Source organism: Oncorhynchus keta, chromosome 9 (assembly GCF_023373465.1).
Source record: "Oncorhynchus keta strain PuntledgeMale-10-30-2019 chromosome 9, Oket_V2, whole genome shotgun sequence".
Taxonomy (NCBI): domain Eukaryota; kingdom Metazoa; phylum Chordata; class Actinopteri; order Salmoniformes; family Salmonidae; genus Oncorhynchus; species Oncorhynchus keta.
Window position 1 is genome coordinate 11,764,360 of NC_068429.1, and position 16,490 is coordinate 11,780,849.

A 16,490-nucleotide genomic window follows, 5' to 3' on the forward strand; every position below is an offset into this window, starting at 1 on the left:
ATTATACAGACCCCGTTTGAGCGCATAGCCATGGACCTGGTGGGACCCCTTCCGCATTCGGCATGCAGACATGAGTACATCTGGGTGGTGGTGGACTATGCGATGAAGTTCCCAGAGGCTATTCCTCTGAGGTCGATGGAAACGAAAGCCATAGCAAAGAAACTGTATCTCATGTTGGACAGGCTGTGTGAACGGATTATTAAACCATCAAGAGCATGCTATGCCGGTTGGTGGACTGGGACGGGAAGAATTGGGATATGTTGTCCCATGCTCTGGGAGGTCCCCCAGACGTCCACTGGCTTCTCGCCTTTCGAGCTGCTCTATGGGCGGCCCTGCCGCGGCATCCTTGATTTGCCCAGGAATGCCTGGGAAAACCAACCCTGCCAGTACCGTACCTTCATCGAACACATCACATTCATGAAGGACAAAATGGCAGCGATATGGCCGGGGGTGAGGGAACACATGGCCAAAGTGCAGGAAACCCAAGCAGGGGTGTACAACAAAATGGCCCAGCTGCGACAGTTCTGCCCTGAAGATAAGGTCCTCGTCCCCAAGCCGGAACACCGGCTTCAGGCTTGGTGGCATGGCCAATATGTGGTGACAGAGCAAGTCTCCCCAGTAAACTACAGGGTGAGTAGTTCAGGATGACAGCGCCCTCAGCAGATATACCACATCAGCCTGTTGAAAGCCTATGTGGAATGAGAGGTGCAGGTTCTGATGGAACTTAAGGCAGACGGAGAGGAACGACCGACAGAAAAGGTTTCGGCCCCAGTCTTACGGCTCAACAGACACGAGACCTTGGAAGGGTTGTCCACCAGAACCATCGGGTCTTCTCCCCCTTTCGGGGCAGACCTTGCTCTGCCACCGCATAGCCACAGAGCCAGGGAAGAAGGTTCATCTCCAACCCTACAGGGTACCAGAAGCACACCGGGAGCTGGTACGGAAAGAAGGGAGGAAGATGTTGAAGATGAGGTCATTAAGCCGTCCACCTGCGAATGGTTCAGCCCTATCGTGCTGGTGCCGAAACCCAATGTGTCTATTCACTTCTGCAACGATTTCCGAGCCCTCAACGCCATCTCCAGGTTTGACGCCTACCCCATTCCCGAGGATTGATGAGCTGCTTGAGAAAGCCCACTATATATCGACCCTCGACCTCACAAAGAGGTACTGGCAGATGCCTCTGGTCCCCGAAGACCGCCACAAAACCTCCTTTACCACCCCATATGGGCTATTTCAGTACGTTCGCCTCCCCTTCGGCAAGCATGGAGCGACCGCCAACTTCCAGAGGCTTATGAGACACGCAGTTACATCCTCACCAGGCCTTCGCTGCTGATGACATTGTAATACACAGTGAGGACTGGGAAGACCACCTCCGCCAGCTGCGCTCTGTGCTGGCCAGCCTGGAGGTGGACGGCCTGACCGCTATCCCAAAGAATTGCCACCTGGGACTGAACGAGGCTGAATACCTTGGTTACACCATTGGCAGCGGTCTGATCAAACCACAAGTGGAGAGGACCCGGGCCATCCGGGAGTGGCTGCTGACCTGGGACAAGAAGGGAGTCCGCTCCTTCCTGGGCCTAACGGGTTACTACAGACGGTTCATCCCAAACTACAACACCATTGCCACCCCACTGACCAACATGACAAAGAAGAGAAACCCGGTGAGTTTGGTAGTCTGAAGCCACCTCAAAGACACACTGCTCAGAACTGGTGTTGAGAGCCCCCGATTTTCAGCAGCCCTTCACTGTTCACACCGACGTCTCCAGCACCGGCTTGGGGGCTGTACTGTCCCAAGGGGACGGGGTGGAGGAACGTCCCGTCCTTTACGTAAGCCGCAAGCAGTCCGACCGGGAGCGGAAGTACGTGACGATAGAGAGGGGGGCACTGGTAATTAAGTGGGCCCTAGAATACTTGGGGTAGTTTCTTCTTGGGAGGCGATTCTGTCTGGTCACGGATCATGCACCCCTCCAGTGGTTGGCGTGGTATGCGAGACATGAACAGCCGAATAACAAGATGTTTCCTGTCGCTCCAACCATTTTAATTTCCTAGGTGGTTCACCGATTGGGGAGAGCACACAGAAATGCAGTCGCGCTATCCCGTCGAGACCCTGAGGTCTCGTCTGACGCACGCCCCTCTGGGTTGATCTTGGGAGGGAAGGCATGTGAGAGTTCAGTAACCAGCCGGAGGAAGAAGACACGACAGCACCCTCCTCCGGGGATAGATGCTCGGTGTAAAGCAAATTAGTAAACACCTAGGCCCACTAATTGCTTTGTGTCTTCCTCTATATAGGTTTGCCAGGAGAGGAGCTGAGGGAGAATAGAGACTGCAACCTGGGAGGAGGTTAGATTTTCCTATCTCAGAGAAAGCTTTGTTTACTGGGGCACCTTGTCTCTCTGTTAACTAAGGCAGGCTTTAGGTAGAGCGACGTGTTCCTCCTGTAACTATTATGTGTAGTCAATAGTTGATATTGAAATGTATTTTAATTGGTAACTCTGGGTCTTCCTTTCCTGTAGCGGTCCTCGTGAGAGCCAGTTTCATCATAGAGCTTAATGGTTTTTGCGACTGCACTTGAAGAAACTTTAAAAGTTGTTTAAATGTTCCATATTGACTGACCTTCACGTCTTAAAGTAATGATGGACTGTCGATTCTCTTTGCTTATTTGAGCTGTTCTTGCCATAATATGGACTTGGTCTTTTACCAAATAGGGCTATCTTTTGTATACCAACCCTACCTTGTCACACCATGTCTGATTGGCTCAAATTAAACAGGAAACTAATTCCACAAATGAACTTTTATCAAGGCACACTTGTTAATGGAAATGCATTCCAGGTGACTATCTCATGAAGCTGGTTGAGAGAATACCAAGAGTGTGCTAAGCTGTCATCAAGGCAAAAGGTGGCTGTTTAACACTTTTTGGTTACTACATGATTCCATATGTGTTATTTCATAGTTTTGATGTCGTCACTGTTATTCTACAATGTAGAAAATAGTTAAAGTTAAGAAGAACCGTCTTCAACATTGAGTGTCTTCCACTGCCGAGGAGAGAGCACCACCAGTGGGCCTTGTTTCACGAGGAGTCGCCCAAAACAACAAGTTCTTCCACGAGCCCGTCATCACCCTCTAACCACACGGCCACCTTCAGCCAGCACTCCCAGCTGCCCCTCACCTCCCAGTACCTGGAGAACCTGGAGGTCCTGACTTCCCAGACCTACCTGGTGTCCCTCAACCAGAAGAACAAGCTGAGGAAAACACTAGCCCCGGTGGTGTACGTCCAGTCAGACTGCAACCCTCCGTCGGACCGGGATGCCTATGTGAGTGAGTTAATGAAGCACATCAGGGTTGATTCCTATGGACAATGCCTCCACAACAAAGACCTGCCTTCCCATCTGAGGGACTCGATTGCCATGGAGGAGCAGGCCTTTTACCAGATCCTGGCCCAGTACAAATTCATTCTGGCCTTTGAGAACGCCGTCTGTGACGACTACATCACCGAGAAACTATGGAGGCCTCTCAAGCTTGGGGTGGTTCCTGTGTATTACGGTGCTCCCAAGGTTCGGCAATGGCTGCCGAGCAACAGTAGTGCGGTTGTAGTCGTCCCAGACGAGCCCCCTGAAAAACTGTCTCTGTCTCTAGAGGTTAGCTGAGGACGACGGGGAGTTTGACAATATGATTAGTTTGACAGTAAATAGTTGATTATAATGAATCTTAATTTGGATCCCCATTAGCTGACGCCAGGATGACAGCTACTCTTCTCGTGGTCCATACACAAAACTAAAAAGACAGTCTTTACATTATTGACATTACAAGCCTGTAACACAATATTGTGTTAATAATAATATTCAAGCTAGAATGAAATAGACCTGCAGGAGTATAGTCTTTTTTTATTGTGCCTATATAGTAATATTTCTGCTTCCCAAACATGGACTTGTTCCTAAAGCCTGGCAAGCAGAGGGAAACCACCTAAAGTGTCCACTTCCGAGGGTAGTTGACTTTGCTTCAGGCCCTAGAAAGCGGACATCTTTGCGAGGGATTTGGACGGCCAGTTACGAGCAGTCCAAGAAAGAGGCGAGGGCATTGCGTCACTTGGCTGAGAGGAACAAGAATTTCACTGTGGTGCAGTACTGGAAGGAAGTATTCACTGACTCAAACACTACTACAACTAAAACACTATAATTCACATAGAAATGTCCCTTGCTGAAATACAGTATAATTTTTCTACCCAGTGCTTTGGTGGTGGTGTGTCAAAGTTTGATCAATATCTTTCATATCTTGAAAAAAAATATTTTACCTTTATTTAACTAGGCAAGTCAGTTGGAACAAATTCTTGTTTTCAGTGATGGTCTAGGAACAGTGGGTTAACTGCCTTGTTCAGGGACAGAACGGCAGATTTGTCAGCTCGGGGTTTTGATCTTGCAACCTTTCGGTTACTAGTCCAATGCTCTAACCACTAGGCTACCGCAAAATATTGCTTTTGCTTTGTCAACCATAGTTTTGACATCCACATTGCATCAAGAGTAGCCCGAGGAAACAGTTGTGTCGTTATTTCACTGAAGCCATGAAATGGGAGTTATTATGAATGTGAGAAAATGTCTGGTCTTTCTAACAAAACCTTCCTTAATCTTCCTTAAACCAAATACTTTCAGGAGTCTACACCTCTGTTCAGGAATAGGAATATGTCATTACCTGACAAATGTTACGTTTACATTTAAAGCAACAGTGTCAATTTTACCATACTGCTTTTATCTCTGTTTTTACAGTAACTTTGTATTGCATTTTTAAACTCTAATAAAACATTTTAATTTTCATGTTTTCATGTTTTATAATGAACAGAAATGGTAACAACACACGATTTTACTGAGTTACATGGTGGATGGATTATCTTGGCAAGGAGAAATGCTCACTAACAGGGATGTAAACAAATTTGTGCACAGAAATAAGCTGTTTCTACGTATGGGCAATTTCTGGAATCTTTTTTTTTTCAGCTCATGAAACATGACCAACACTTTAAATGTTTTTGTTCAGTTTATTGAATAAGCAGAAAATACATCTTAATGTAGGGCATAATGGAAGCAAATTGAACAATAACATTTCACAATAGTAATATATCATTAATTTCAAATGATTGGATAACTAAAACTTAAAGTAATTTATTGAATGATATACACATTGTGTGAAATGGTAACTGTGTGTGCATGCCTGTGCCTTTCTCTCCCTAGTCTAATGCAATGTACTATTTTACCAAAAAACATCCAATCTTCAGACCATCACCATAGTCCAATTTTGTTTATTGGAACATTTCTCATCATTCCACCACCCTTGACTAGCTGGATGATACACAAACTCCCCACAGTCCTGGTCTGTTCCATTGTTGCCGTTGGGCTGCCCTCTCCCCCAATTCGCTGTGGTGTACCATCCACCCATTTCCAGGTCCCTTCAGTAACTGAGTCAGTAAAACCAATCCAGACATTATTTTTTGTTTGGTATAATCCATTGATAAATACCTGTTCCTCTTTGCTGTTTATGATCACCAGATCTGCTCCAAACTCTTGGCATTCTTCACTGCTCTGAGTCCAGGTTTTTTTCTCATTGGTGATGTAGTAACAGCTGAATTCAAACTCCCTCCAGCCTTCTGGACAGCGTCTCCCTTTGATCTTCTTGTTCAGGTTTTCTTTCTCCTTCTGTAGCTGGTCTCTCTCTTTAGTCAGGCTGTTGTAACTGGTCGATTGGTTTCTCTGGTAGACAGACAGGCTTATGATCCCAGCCAGTAGGTGAACACACAGCAGCCCCAGACTCACTGCAGCAGCTCTGGAGGGTCTCTTCCACCTCTGGAAATATATTGCTCCTTCTCTTGGGCTGGCCCTGAAGGAACTTGGGTCTAGTTCTGAGTCAAGAGTCATCCTCAGTAATAGTGGACAGGAAACAGGAAATGTACACTTCCTCAGTGCATGAAAACACATAATTGTCTTAGAAATGCTGTTGGGTAAATACAACCACTCAAATTCAAAGAGTGAGTCCATGACGTCGACATGCTTGTTTTAATGTATATTTAAACAAAGTGGTTTATTTACTTTTTTATCTTCCTCTTTAGTCATGATAGGGTTAAACATGATAGGGTTTAAACATGATAGGGTTAAACATGATAGGGTTTAAACATGATAGGGTTTAAACATGATAGGGTTAAACATGATAGGGTTTAAACATGATAGGGTTTAAACATGATAGGGTTAAACATGATAGGGTTTAAACATGATAGGGTTAAACATGATAGGGTTTAAACATGATAGGGTTTAAACATGATAGGGTTAAACATGATAGGGTTTAAACATGATAGGGTTTAAACATGATAGGGTTTAAACATGATAGGGTTTAAACATGATAGGGTTTAAACATGATAGGGTTAAAACATGATAGGGTTAAAACATGATAGGGTTTAAACATGATAGGGTTTAAACATGATAGGGTTTAAACATGATAGGGTTAAACATGATAGGGTTAAACATGATAGGGTTTAAACATGATAGGGTTTAAACATGATAGGGTTTAAACATGATAGGGTTTAAACATGATAGGGTTAAACATGATAGGGTTTAATAAACATGATAGGGTTAAACATGATAGGGTTTAATAAACATGATAGGGTTAAACATGATAGGGTTTAAACATGATAGGGTTAAACATGATAGTGTTAAACATGATAGTGTTTAAACATGATAGGGTTAAACATGATAGGGTTTAAACATGATAGAGTTAAACATGATAGGGTTAAACATGATAGGGTTTAAACATGATAGGGTTTAAACATGATAGGGTTTAAACATGATAGGGTTAAAACATGATAGGGTTTAAACATGATAGGGTTAAACATGATAGGGTTTAATAAACATGATAGGGTTAAACATGATAGGGTTTAAACATGATAGGGTTAAACATGATAGTGTTAAACATGATAGGGTTTAAACATGATAGAGTTAAACATGATAGGGTTAAACATGATAGGGTTAAACATGATAGGGTTTAAACATGATAGGGTTTAAACATGATAGGGTTTAACATGATAGGGTTAAACATGATAGGGTTTAAACATGATAGGGTTAAACATGATAGGGTTTAAACATGATAGGGTTAAACATGATAGGGTTTAAACATGATAGGGTTTAACATGATAGGGTTAAACAGTTCTTCTAACCTCTTCAGTCATGATGGGGTTTAAACATGATAGGGTTTAACATGATAGGGTTAAACAGTTCTTCTAACCTCTTCAGTCATGATGGGGTTTAAACATTCTTACTTAACTCAAAGGGCCATGTTAGTCTAATGATTGTTGAACAGCAGGACTTTTGTTTCTTAATATGATGTACCACTGTGTCCTTTAGAGGGAGCTATAGGGCTTTTAATGAGAGAGATCACCATTATTTATCTTCAGATTCCATATTGGAATATGAGCATGGATCCATTTTCAACAGCATGAAATACTCTTAGGTATGAAACATAGCTCGACTGTATTGTTTTACTACAATATGTACCTATTATCTTAATCATTAAACACATTGAATATATGGTTATTACAACCAGTGGTGGAAAAAGTACCCAATTGTGATACTTGAGTAAAAGTATAGATACCTTAATAGAAACTCAATGATCCTTTACGATAGACTGTCACGCCCTGATCTGTTTCACCTGTCCTTGTGATTGTCTCATCCCCTTCCAGGTGTCGCTTATGTATTTATACCTGTGTTTCCTGTCTCTCTGTTCCAGTTCGTCTTGTTTGTTTCAAGTCAACCAGTGTGTTTTCCCCCAGGCTCCTTACTACTCTCTTTTTCTCTCCACTCTGAACCTCCTAGATCTGGTTTTGACTCTTTGCCTGTCCACGACCATTTTCTTGCCTACCCCTTTTGGAACTAATAAATGTCAAACACTCAAACCATTTGCCTCCCGTGTCTGCATCTGGGTCTGGGTCTGGCACTGAGCCCTTATAGTACGAACTGGCCATGACAGACCCAGCATACTTGGACCAGCTCCGCCACGCTGTCTCCCTGCAGGAAGCCTCCACTGGGAGACAGGAGGAGCTACTTCAGGACCTTCTGGAAGGGTTTCATTCCCTGACGGAACGCCACGACCAAGGGTTTAAGACTATTATGGAGCAAACCAGGGAGTTAGCTCATAGGCAACCTACCACCTCTGAGAACCCTCAACCACCCAGAAACCTTTGCCCTATGAGTGGTGAGTTTGTACAGCCTACCCTGGCTCCCCGGGAACGCTGCTTCCCTCCTGCAGAGCATTATTCTGGGGGATCCTGGTACCTGCTGGGGTTTTCTTGCTCAATGCTCCCTTATTTTTGAGCTACAGCCATCTTCGTTCCCTTCGGACTGTTCAAACCCCTGAGCTGACAAGGTACAAATCTGTCGTTCTGCCCCTGAACAGGCAGTTAACCCACTGTTCCTAGGCCGTCATTGAAAATAAGAATTTGTTCTTAACTGATCTTGCCTAGTTAAATAAAGGAAAAATAAAAAAATTCAAATAAAAAAATTAAGAGACCGGACACCTTAGTAGGTACAAGCACTGGTGAGTCTGACAGGGAATCCTCTAAGTCACATTACCCGTACTCCTTTTTATGTGATCATGCTGTGGGGAGACCAGTCTAAGTCTCTCCAGGTGCTTATTGACTCTGGGGCAGATGAGAGTTTTATGGACGCTACCCTGGTATCAGAACTGGGTATCACTACTCAACTCCTCTCTGTTCCCATGGATGCCAGGGCACTGGATGGTCGTTCCTTTGGAGTCACGCACAGCACAATTCCCCTAAATATGCAAGTATCTGGAAACCACAGTGAGTCAATTGTTTTGGGTTTTTCTTGGCTCCAAAAAAACCCAGATATTGACTGGACTACAGGTTCCATTCTGGGTTGGAGCCCATTTTGCCATTCACACTGCCTAAAGGCAGCACAGCCATCCCAGAAACGTCTGTCTCCAGGAATGAGTACGGCCATGGATCTCTCTGCCTTGCCTGCAGAGTATCATGACCTCCTGGAGGTTTTCAGCAAAACTCGGGCTACCTTCCACACACCATCACTACGATTGTGCATTTGACCTCCTCCCGTGCACCACACCGCCTCTAGGTTGGCTATATTCCCCGTCCAGACCTGAGACTAAGGCCATGGAGGAGTACATCGAGGACTGGATGTTCCACCCCTTCCAGACAGTGTCTCCACTCCTCCAGGGCCATCTTTACAGCTAGGAGGACAAGACTCTGCATCCATGTATTGATGACCTGGGTCTCTGATATTACGATTAAAAATCGGTACCCTCTACCACTCCTCTCCTCAGCTTTCGATCCTCTCCAGGGGGCTACTATCTTCACCAAATTGGACCTTCGGAATGTCTACCATCTTGTGCGGATACGCGAAGGAGACGAGTGGAAGACGGCTTTCAACACTGCCAGTATACATTATGAGTACCTGGTTATGCCGTTTGGGCTCACCAACGCGCCTGCTGTTTTCCAGGCTCTGGTCAACGATGTGCTCCGGGACATTTGAATCGTTTTGTCTACCCCAACGACATACAGGTTTTCTACTCGTTCTGCCCAGGAACACATTATCCATGTTCGACAGGTTCTTCAGCGCCTCTTGGAGAATCAGTTGTTTTGTAAAGGCTGAGAAGTGAGTTCCACCGCTCCACTATCTCCTTTCTAGGATACATTATTACTGAGTGGAATGTACAGATGCATCCGGAGAAGGTGAGAGCGGTGATGGATTGACCCCAGTCCACTTACAGGGTGCAGCTCCAACGGTTTCTGGGTTTTGCTAATTTGTATCACCGTTTCATTCTGGTCCACATCAACCTGGCGGCTCCCCTCTCAACCTGACGGCACTGACTTCTCCCAAGGTACCATTCACATGGTCTCCAGTAGCGGACAAGGCTTTTGGGGATCTTAAACAGCGATTCACTACTGCTCCTATCCTCTATCATCATCCATCCGGACCCAACCCGTCAGTTTGTGGTGGAGGTTGATGCTTCAGACATGGGAGTAGGGGTCGTTCTTTCCCAGCGATCCGTCCAAGACCAAAAGCTTCATCCCTGTGCCTTCATGTCCCATCTTCTCAACTCTGCGGAAAGGAATTATGATGGTGGGAACTGGGAACTCCTTGCTGTAAAGATGGCTCTGGAGGAGTGGAGACACTGGCTGGAAAGGGTGGAACATTCATTCCTGGTATGGACCGATCATAAAAATGTAGAATATCTCTATAATGCCAAGCTCCTAAACCCAAGGCAAGCTCGTTGGGCTCTGTTATTTACCAGGTTCAATTTCACCATCTCCTACCAACCAGGGTCAAAGAACGTGAAGCCGGACACTCTATCCCATCTGTACAGTTCCACTGCCACTCCCTCAATCTGAGACCATCCTCCCTGCCTCTTGTTTGGTGGCTTCTGTTTGGGGAATTGAGGCTCTGGTTTGCAAGGCACAGCGTTCCCAGTTGGACCCTGGGGGGGCCGGCTAACCGGCTGTATGTTCTATATCTCAGGTCCTGGAATGGGCTCACTCCTCCAGGCTTACCTGTCATCCTGCTTGTCGTCAAACACTGGCTTTCCTCTGTCAAAGCTTCTGGTGGCCCACCATGGTTCCTGATGTCTCGGGCCTTCATCGCCACATGCATGGTGTGCCCACTCCGCGGCAAGCTCCGTCTGGTCTCCTACAGCCACTCCCTGTCCCTCATCGCCCCTGGTCCCGTATTTCCCTGGATTTTTTGTCACTGGGCTTCCTCTGTCAGACGGCAACACCACCATCCTGACGGATTCTCCTCAGTTCTCGTCCCAATTCTGGAAGGTGTTCTGCACTTTTATCGGGTCGTCAGCCAGCCTGCCCTCTGGGTTTCATCCTCAATCTAACGGCCAGTCGAAGCGAGCCGACCAAGATATGGAGACGTCACTCTGGTGTCTTGTTGCCAGTAACCCTGGAGTCAGCAACTGGTCTGGTTGGAATATGCCAGGAGAGCAGAAGTAGAGGTCAACATACCTTTCCCCCCGTTTCATTGGTCCTTTCCCCATCTCTAGAGTCATTAGTCCCACTGCTGTCCGTCTGTTGTTGCCCCGTACCCTCCGTGTTCACCCCACTTTTCATGTGTCCAGGATTAAGCCCTTGTCTCAGTCCTCTGTCTTCTGTTTCTAGGCCTATCCCCCCCCCCCCCAAGGTCATCGATGGCCAGCCAGCATATACGGTGAGATGCCTCCTGAGGGTTCAACCACAGGGCAGGGGTTTCCAGTTCCTGGTTGACTGGGAGGGTTATGGCCCAGAGGAGAGGTGCTGGGTTCCTGCTAAAGACATCCTGGACCCGATTTTCACTTCCGACACCCCGGTCAGCCAGGTATGGGTCCAGGATGTCCCCATATGGGTCCAGGATGTCCCCACCCCGGTCAGCCCGGTCACCCAGGGCGTCCCCTGGGTGAGGGTGGGGGTGGGGGTGGGGGGGGGGGGGTTGACCTTACCTTTTTTCCTGTCCACAACCATTCTCTTGCCTACCCCTTTTGGAACTATTAAATATCAAACACTGAAACCATCTGCCTCCCGTGTCTGCATCTGGGTCTGGCCCTGCGCCCTTATATAGACGGTGTGGAATACTCAATCAGCTACCAAAGATATGGACGTTGCTTCATGGTGTGCAGAAGTGGGGGTGGTGGTGTCACTGCTTTGGTTGGACCTATTTCCTTTCAGTTGCGATCAATTCAGGAGATTCATTGAAATGTAATTTGAACAGATATTTCCTCTTTAAAAATAATTCACTTTTTGAATGAATCTCCTGGGATATATTGACAAACTGTCAACCATGACCATTCTCTTTCAAGATGGTCTCCTGCAGTTAGTTTAACCTGGTAGAATTCATATTTATTCAGGGATCTGTTGCCAATTGTGGTCTAACAGGCTGTGACCGTAGGAAGGCCATTGTTTTGGGAATCTGGTGCAGGCAAGCGGAAGTGACTTTTACCTTCTACAGTATGCTACTGTTCTCCTACATTTGAATTAGCTGTAACAGAGTTGAGTTGGTTGCAATACCTCCACCTCCACTAGCTTTTCGGTGGCGCAGCTGGTTAATGATGTTTCAAGAGGGCGGGCATATGAGTCAGCTGACCGATGAGTCAACTCTTTTCCAACTTCCCGTTCTTCATTGCACCTGATGTGCATCTCTCACCCTTCTGTAGATGGCTTTTGCTGGTGGAGAGTGAGTCATTATTACAAGATATTCGTGCTGTTGGTATATCGAAGTTGGATCTAACCTCTGGAAACCCTTCCTATTAGCATGGCTCCGGGTGTTTCCTAACTGGATTTGGATACAGACACAGGAGTCAGGGAGCCCTAAGGGGCCAATTTGCAGTTCTTTAAAGATTGCAATATGTTCAACATCATCACCTATTGTTTTGACTTTCAGGTTATAAAACTTTTGATTAAATTCAATAGAAAGATTTTAAATTCAAACCAGATTTTGTGAGTCAATGGTCGAATTGACCAATGGTACGAATCATCACATAGCTTTCCCCTAATCATTTGTGATGAGGCCTATACAGCCTTGTTAGCAGCCTTATTCTTACTGCATGTAGCAACAACATCAGCTGACTAGTATAACCTGCATGGCCAGTAAATGTGATGATGCCCTCATTAGCTACACTTAGTTCATCTTCACGGAGGGCTGCCAGTTTGAGAACATGTCGCTGGATGCATCCCATATGGCACTCTTTTCCCAATATAGTGCACTACTTTTAACCAGGGCCCATAGAGGAAGTGCACTATGTAGGAAATAGGGTGCCATTTGGGATGCATACACTTTTTTTGCCTCACACGAAACCCTCATTACTTTCCCTTTCACTGTCTGAAGCAGAATAAAATGTATTGTGTGTCTTGGGGGATCGGGGAGAGTTCAAAGAGCAGCTCTCAGTTCAAGGAAACGTCTGACTGATAATCTAGGCTCTCTGTAGAGCAGCTCAAATGTAAAGCCTTCACAAGTTGTACAAGAGTCATTACTTTAAATGGGTTTACCCTGCTTATAATTATCCTATTAACTCTGACCAATAGATGGGTTTACCCTGCTTATAATTATCCTATTAACTCTGACCAATAGATGGGTTTACCCTGCTTATAATTATCCTATTAACTCTGACCAATAGATGGGTTTACCCTGCTTATAATTATCCTATTAACTCTGACCAATAGATGGGTTTACCCTGCTTATAATTATCCTATTAACTCTGACCAATAGATGGCTTATAATTATCCTATTAACTCTACCAATAGATGGGTTTACCCTGCTTATAATTATCCTATTAACTCTGACCAATAGATGGGTTTACCCTGCTTATAATTATCCTATTAACTCTGACCAATAGATGGGTTTACCCTGCTTATAATTATCCTATTAACTCTGACCAATAGATGGGTTTACCCTGCTTATAATTATCCTATTAACTCTGACCAATAGATGGGTTTACCCTGCTTATAATTATCCTATTAACTCTGACCAATAGATGGGTTTACCCTGCTTATAATTATCCTATTAACTCTGACCAATAGATGGGTTTACCCTGCTTATAATTATCCTATTAACTCTGACCAATAGATGGGTTTACCCTGCTTATAATTATCCTATTAACTCTGACCAATAGATGGGTTTACCCTGCTTATAATTATCCTATTAACTCTGACCAATAGATGGGTTTACCCTGCTTATAATTATCCTATTAACTCTGACCAATAGATGGGTTTACCCTGCTTATAATTATCCTATTAACTCTGACCAATAGATGGGTTTACCCTGCTTATAATTATCCTATTAACTCTGACCAATAGATGGGTTTACCCTGCTTATAATTATCCTATTAACTCTGACCAATAGATGGGTTTACCCTGCTTATAATTATCCTATTAACTCTGACCAATAGATGGGTTTACCCTGCTTATAATTATCCTATTAACTCTGACCAATAGATGGGTTTACCCTGCTTATAATTATCCTATTAACTCTGACCAATAGATGGGTTTACCCTGCTTATAATTATCCTATTAACTCTGACCAATAGATGGGTTTACCCTGCTTATAATTATCCTATTAACTCTGACCAATAGATGGGTTTACCCTGCTTATAATTATCCTATTAACTCTGACCAATAGATGGGTTTACCCTGCTTATAATTATCCTATTAACTCTGACCAATAGATGGGTTTACCCTGCTTATAATTATCCTATTAACTCTGACCAATAGATGGGTTTACCCTGCTTATAATTATCCTATTAACTCTGACCAATAGATGGGTTTACCCTGCTTATAATTATCCTATTAACTCTGACCAATAGATGGGTTTACCCTGCTTATAATTATCCTATTAACTCTGACCAATAGATGGGTTTACCCTGCTTATAATTATCCTATTAACTCTGACCAATAGATGGGTTTACCCTGCTTATAAATTATCCTATTAACTCTGACCAATAGATGGGTTTACCCTGCTTATAATTATCCTATTAACTCTGACCAATAGATGGGTTTACCCTGCTTATAATTATCCTATTAACTCTGACCAATAGATGGGTTTACCCTGCTTATAATTATCCTATTAACTCTGACCAATAGATGGGTTTACCCTGCTTATAATTATCCTATTAACTCTGACCAATAGATGGGTTTACCCTGCTTATAATTATCCTATTAACTCTGACCAATAGATGGGTTTACCCTGCTTATAATTAGTCTATTAACTCTGACCAATAGATGGGTTTACCCTGCTTATAATTATCCTATTAACTCTGACCAATAGATGGGTTTACCCTGCTTATAATTATCCTATTAACTCTGACCAATAGATGGGTTTACCCTGCTTATAATTATCCTATTAACTCTGACCAATAGATGGGTTTACCCTGCTTATAATTATCCTATTAACTCTGACCAATAGATGGGTTTACCCTGCTTATAATTATCCTATTAACTCTGACCAATAGATGGGTTTACCCTGCTTATAATTATCCTATTAACTCTGACCAATAGATGGGTTTACCCTGCTTATAATTAGTCTATTAACTCTGACCAATAGATGGGTTTACCCTGCTTATAATTATCCTATTAACTCTGACCAGTAGATGGGTTTACCCTGCTTATAATTAGTCTATTAACTCTGACCAATAGATGGGTTTACCCTGCTTAAATTTATCATATTAACTTTGACCATTAGATGGGTTTACCCTGCTTAAATTTATCATATTAACTTTGACCATTAGATGGGTTTACCCTGCTTAAATTTATCATATTAACTTTGACCATTAGATGGGTTTACCCTGCTTAAATTTATCATATTAACTTTGACCATTAGATGGGTTTACCCTGCTTAAATTTATCATATTAACTTTGACCATTAGATGGGTTTACCCTGCTTATAATTACCCTATTAACTCTGACCAATAGATGGGTTTACCCTGCTTATAATTATCCTATTAACTCTGACCAATAGATGGGTTTACCCTGCTTATAATTATCCTATTAACTCTGACCAATAGATGGGTTTACCCTGCTTATAATTATCCTATTAACTCTGACCAATAGATGGGTTTACCCTGCTTATAATTATCCTATTAACTCTGACCAGTAGATGGGTTTACCCTGCTTATAATTATCCTATTAACTCTGACCAATAGATGGGTTTACCCTGCTTATACAGTGCATTTGGAAAGTATTCAGACCCCCTTTTCTACACTTTGTTACGTTAGTTTTTTTGGACATTTTTGCATATTTATAGAAAAAAATACAAAAACTAAAATGTCACCTTTTTATATAACTATTCAGACCCTTTACTCAGTACTTTGTTGAAGCACCATTGGCAGCGACCACAGCCTCGAGTCTTCTTGGGTATGACATTACAAAATTGGCACCACTGTATTTGTGGAGTTTCTCCCATTCTTCTCTGCAGATTCTCTCAAGCTCTGTCAGGTTGGATGGGGAGCGTCGCTGCACATGTATTTTCAGGTCTCTCCAGAGATGTTCGATCGGGTTCAAGTCCGGGCTCTGGCTGGGCCACTCAAGGACATTCAGAGACTTGTCCCGAAGCCACTCCTGCGTTTTCTTGGCTGTGTGCTTAGGGTCGTTGTCCTGTTGGAAGGTGAACTTTCTCCCCAGTCTGAGGTCCCGAGCGCTCTGGAGCAGGTTTTCATCAAAGATCTCTCTGTACTCTGCTCATTCATCTTTTCCTCGATCCTGACTAGTCTCCCAGTCCCTGCAGCTGAAAAATATATATGATGATGCTGCCACCACCATGCTTTACCATAGGGAAACCTGGGTTTCCTCCAAACGTGATGCTTGGCATTCAAGCAAAAGAGTTAACTCTTCATCAGACCAGAGAATCTTGTTTCTCATGGTCTGGGAGTCCTTTAGGTGCCTTTTGGCAAACTCCAAGTGGGCTGTCATGTGCCTTTTACTGAGGAATGGCTTCCCTTTTGCTACTCTACCATAAAGGCCT

General features: G+C 44.0%; 2 pseudogenes; one reads left to right on the forward strand and one right to left on the reverse strand.

The window, feature by feature from the left end:
- The first annotated feature begins 1,174 nt into the window (after positions 1-1,174).
- LOC127931881 (alpha-(1,3)-fucosyltransferase 10-like) lies at positions 1,175-3,975 on the forward strand (annotated as a pseudogene).
- A 1,034-nt stretch (positions 3,976-5,009) lies between these two features.
- Positions 5,010-11,503, reverse strand: LOC118372028 (CD209 antigen-like protein D; annotated as a pseudogene).
- Between the last annotated feature and the right edge of the window lie 4,987 nt (positions 11,504-16,490).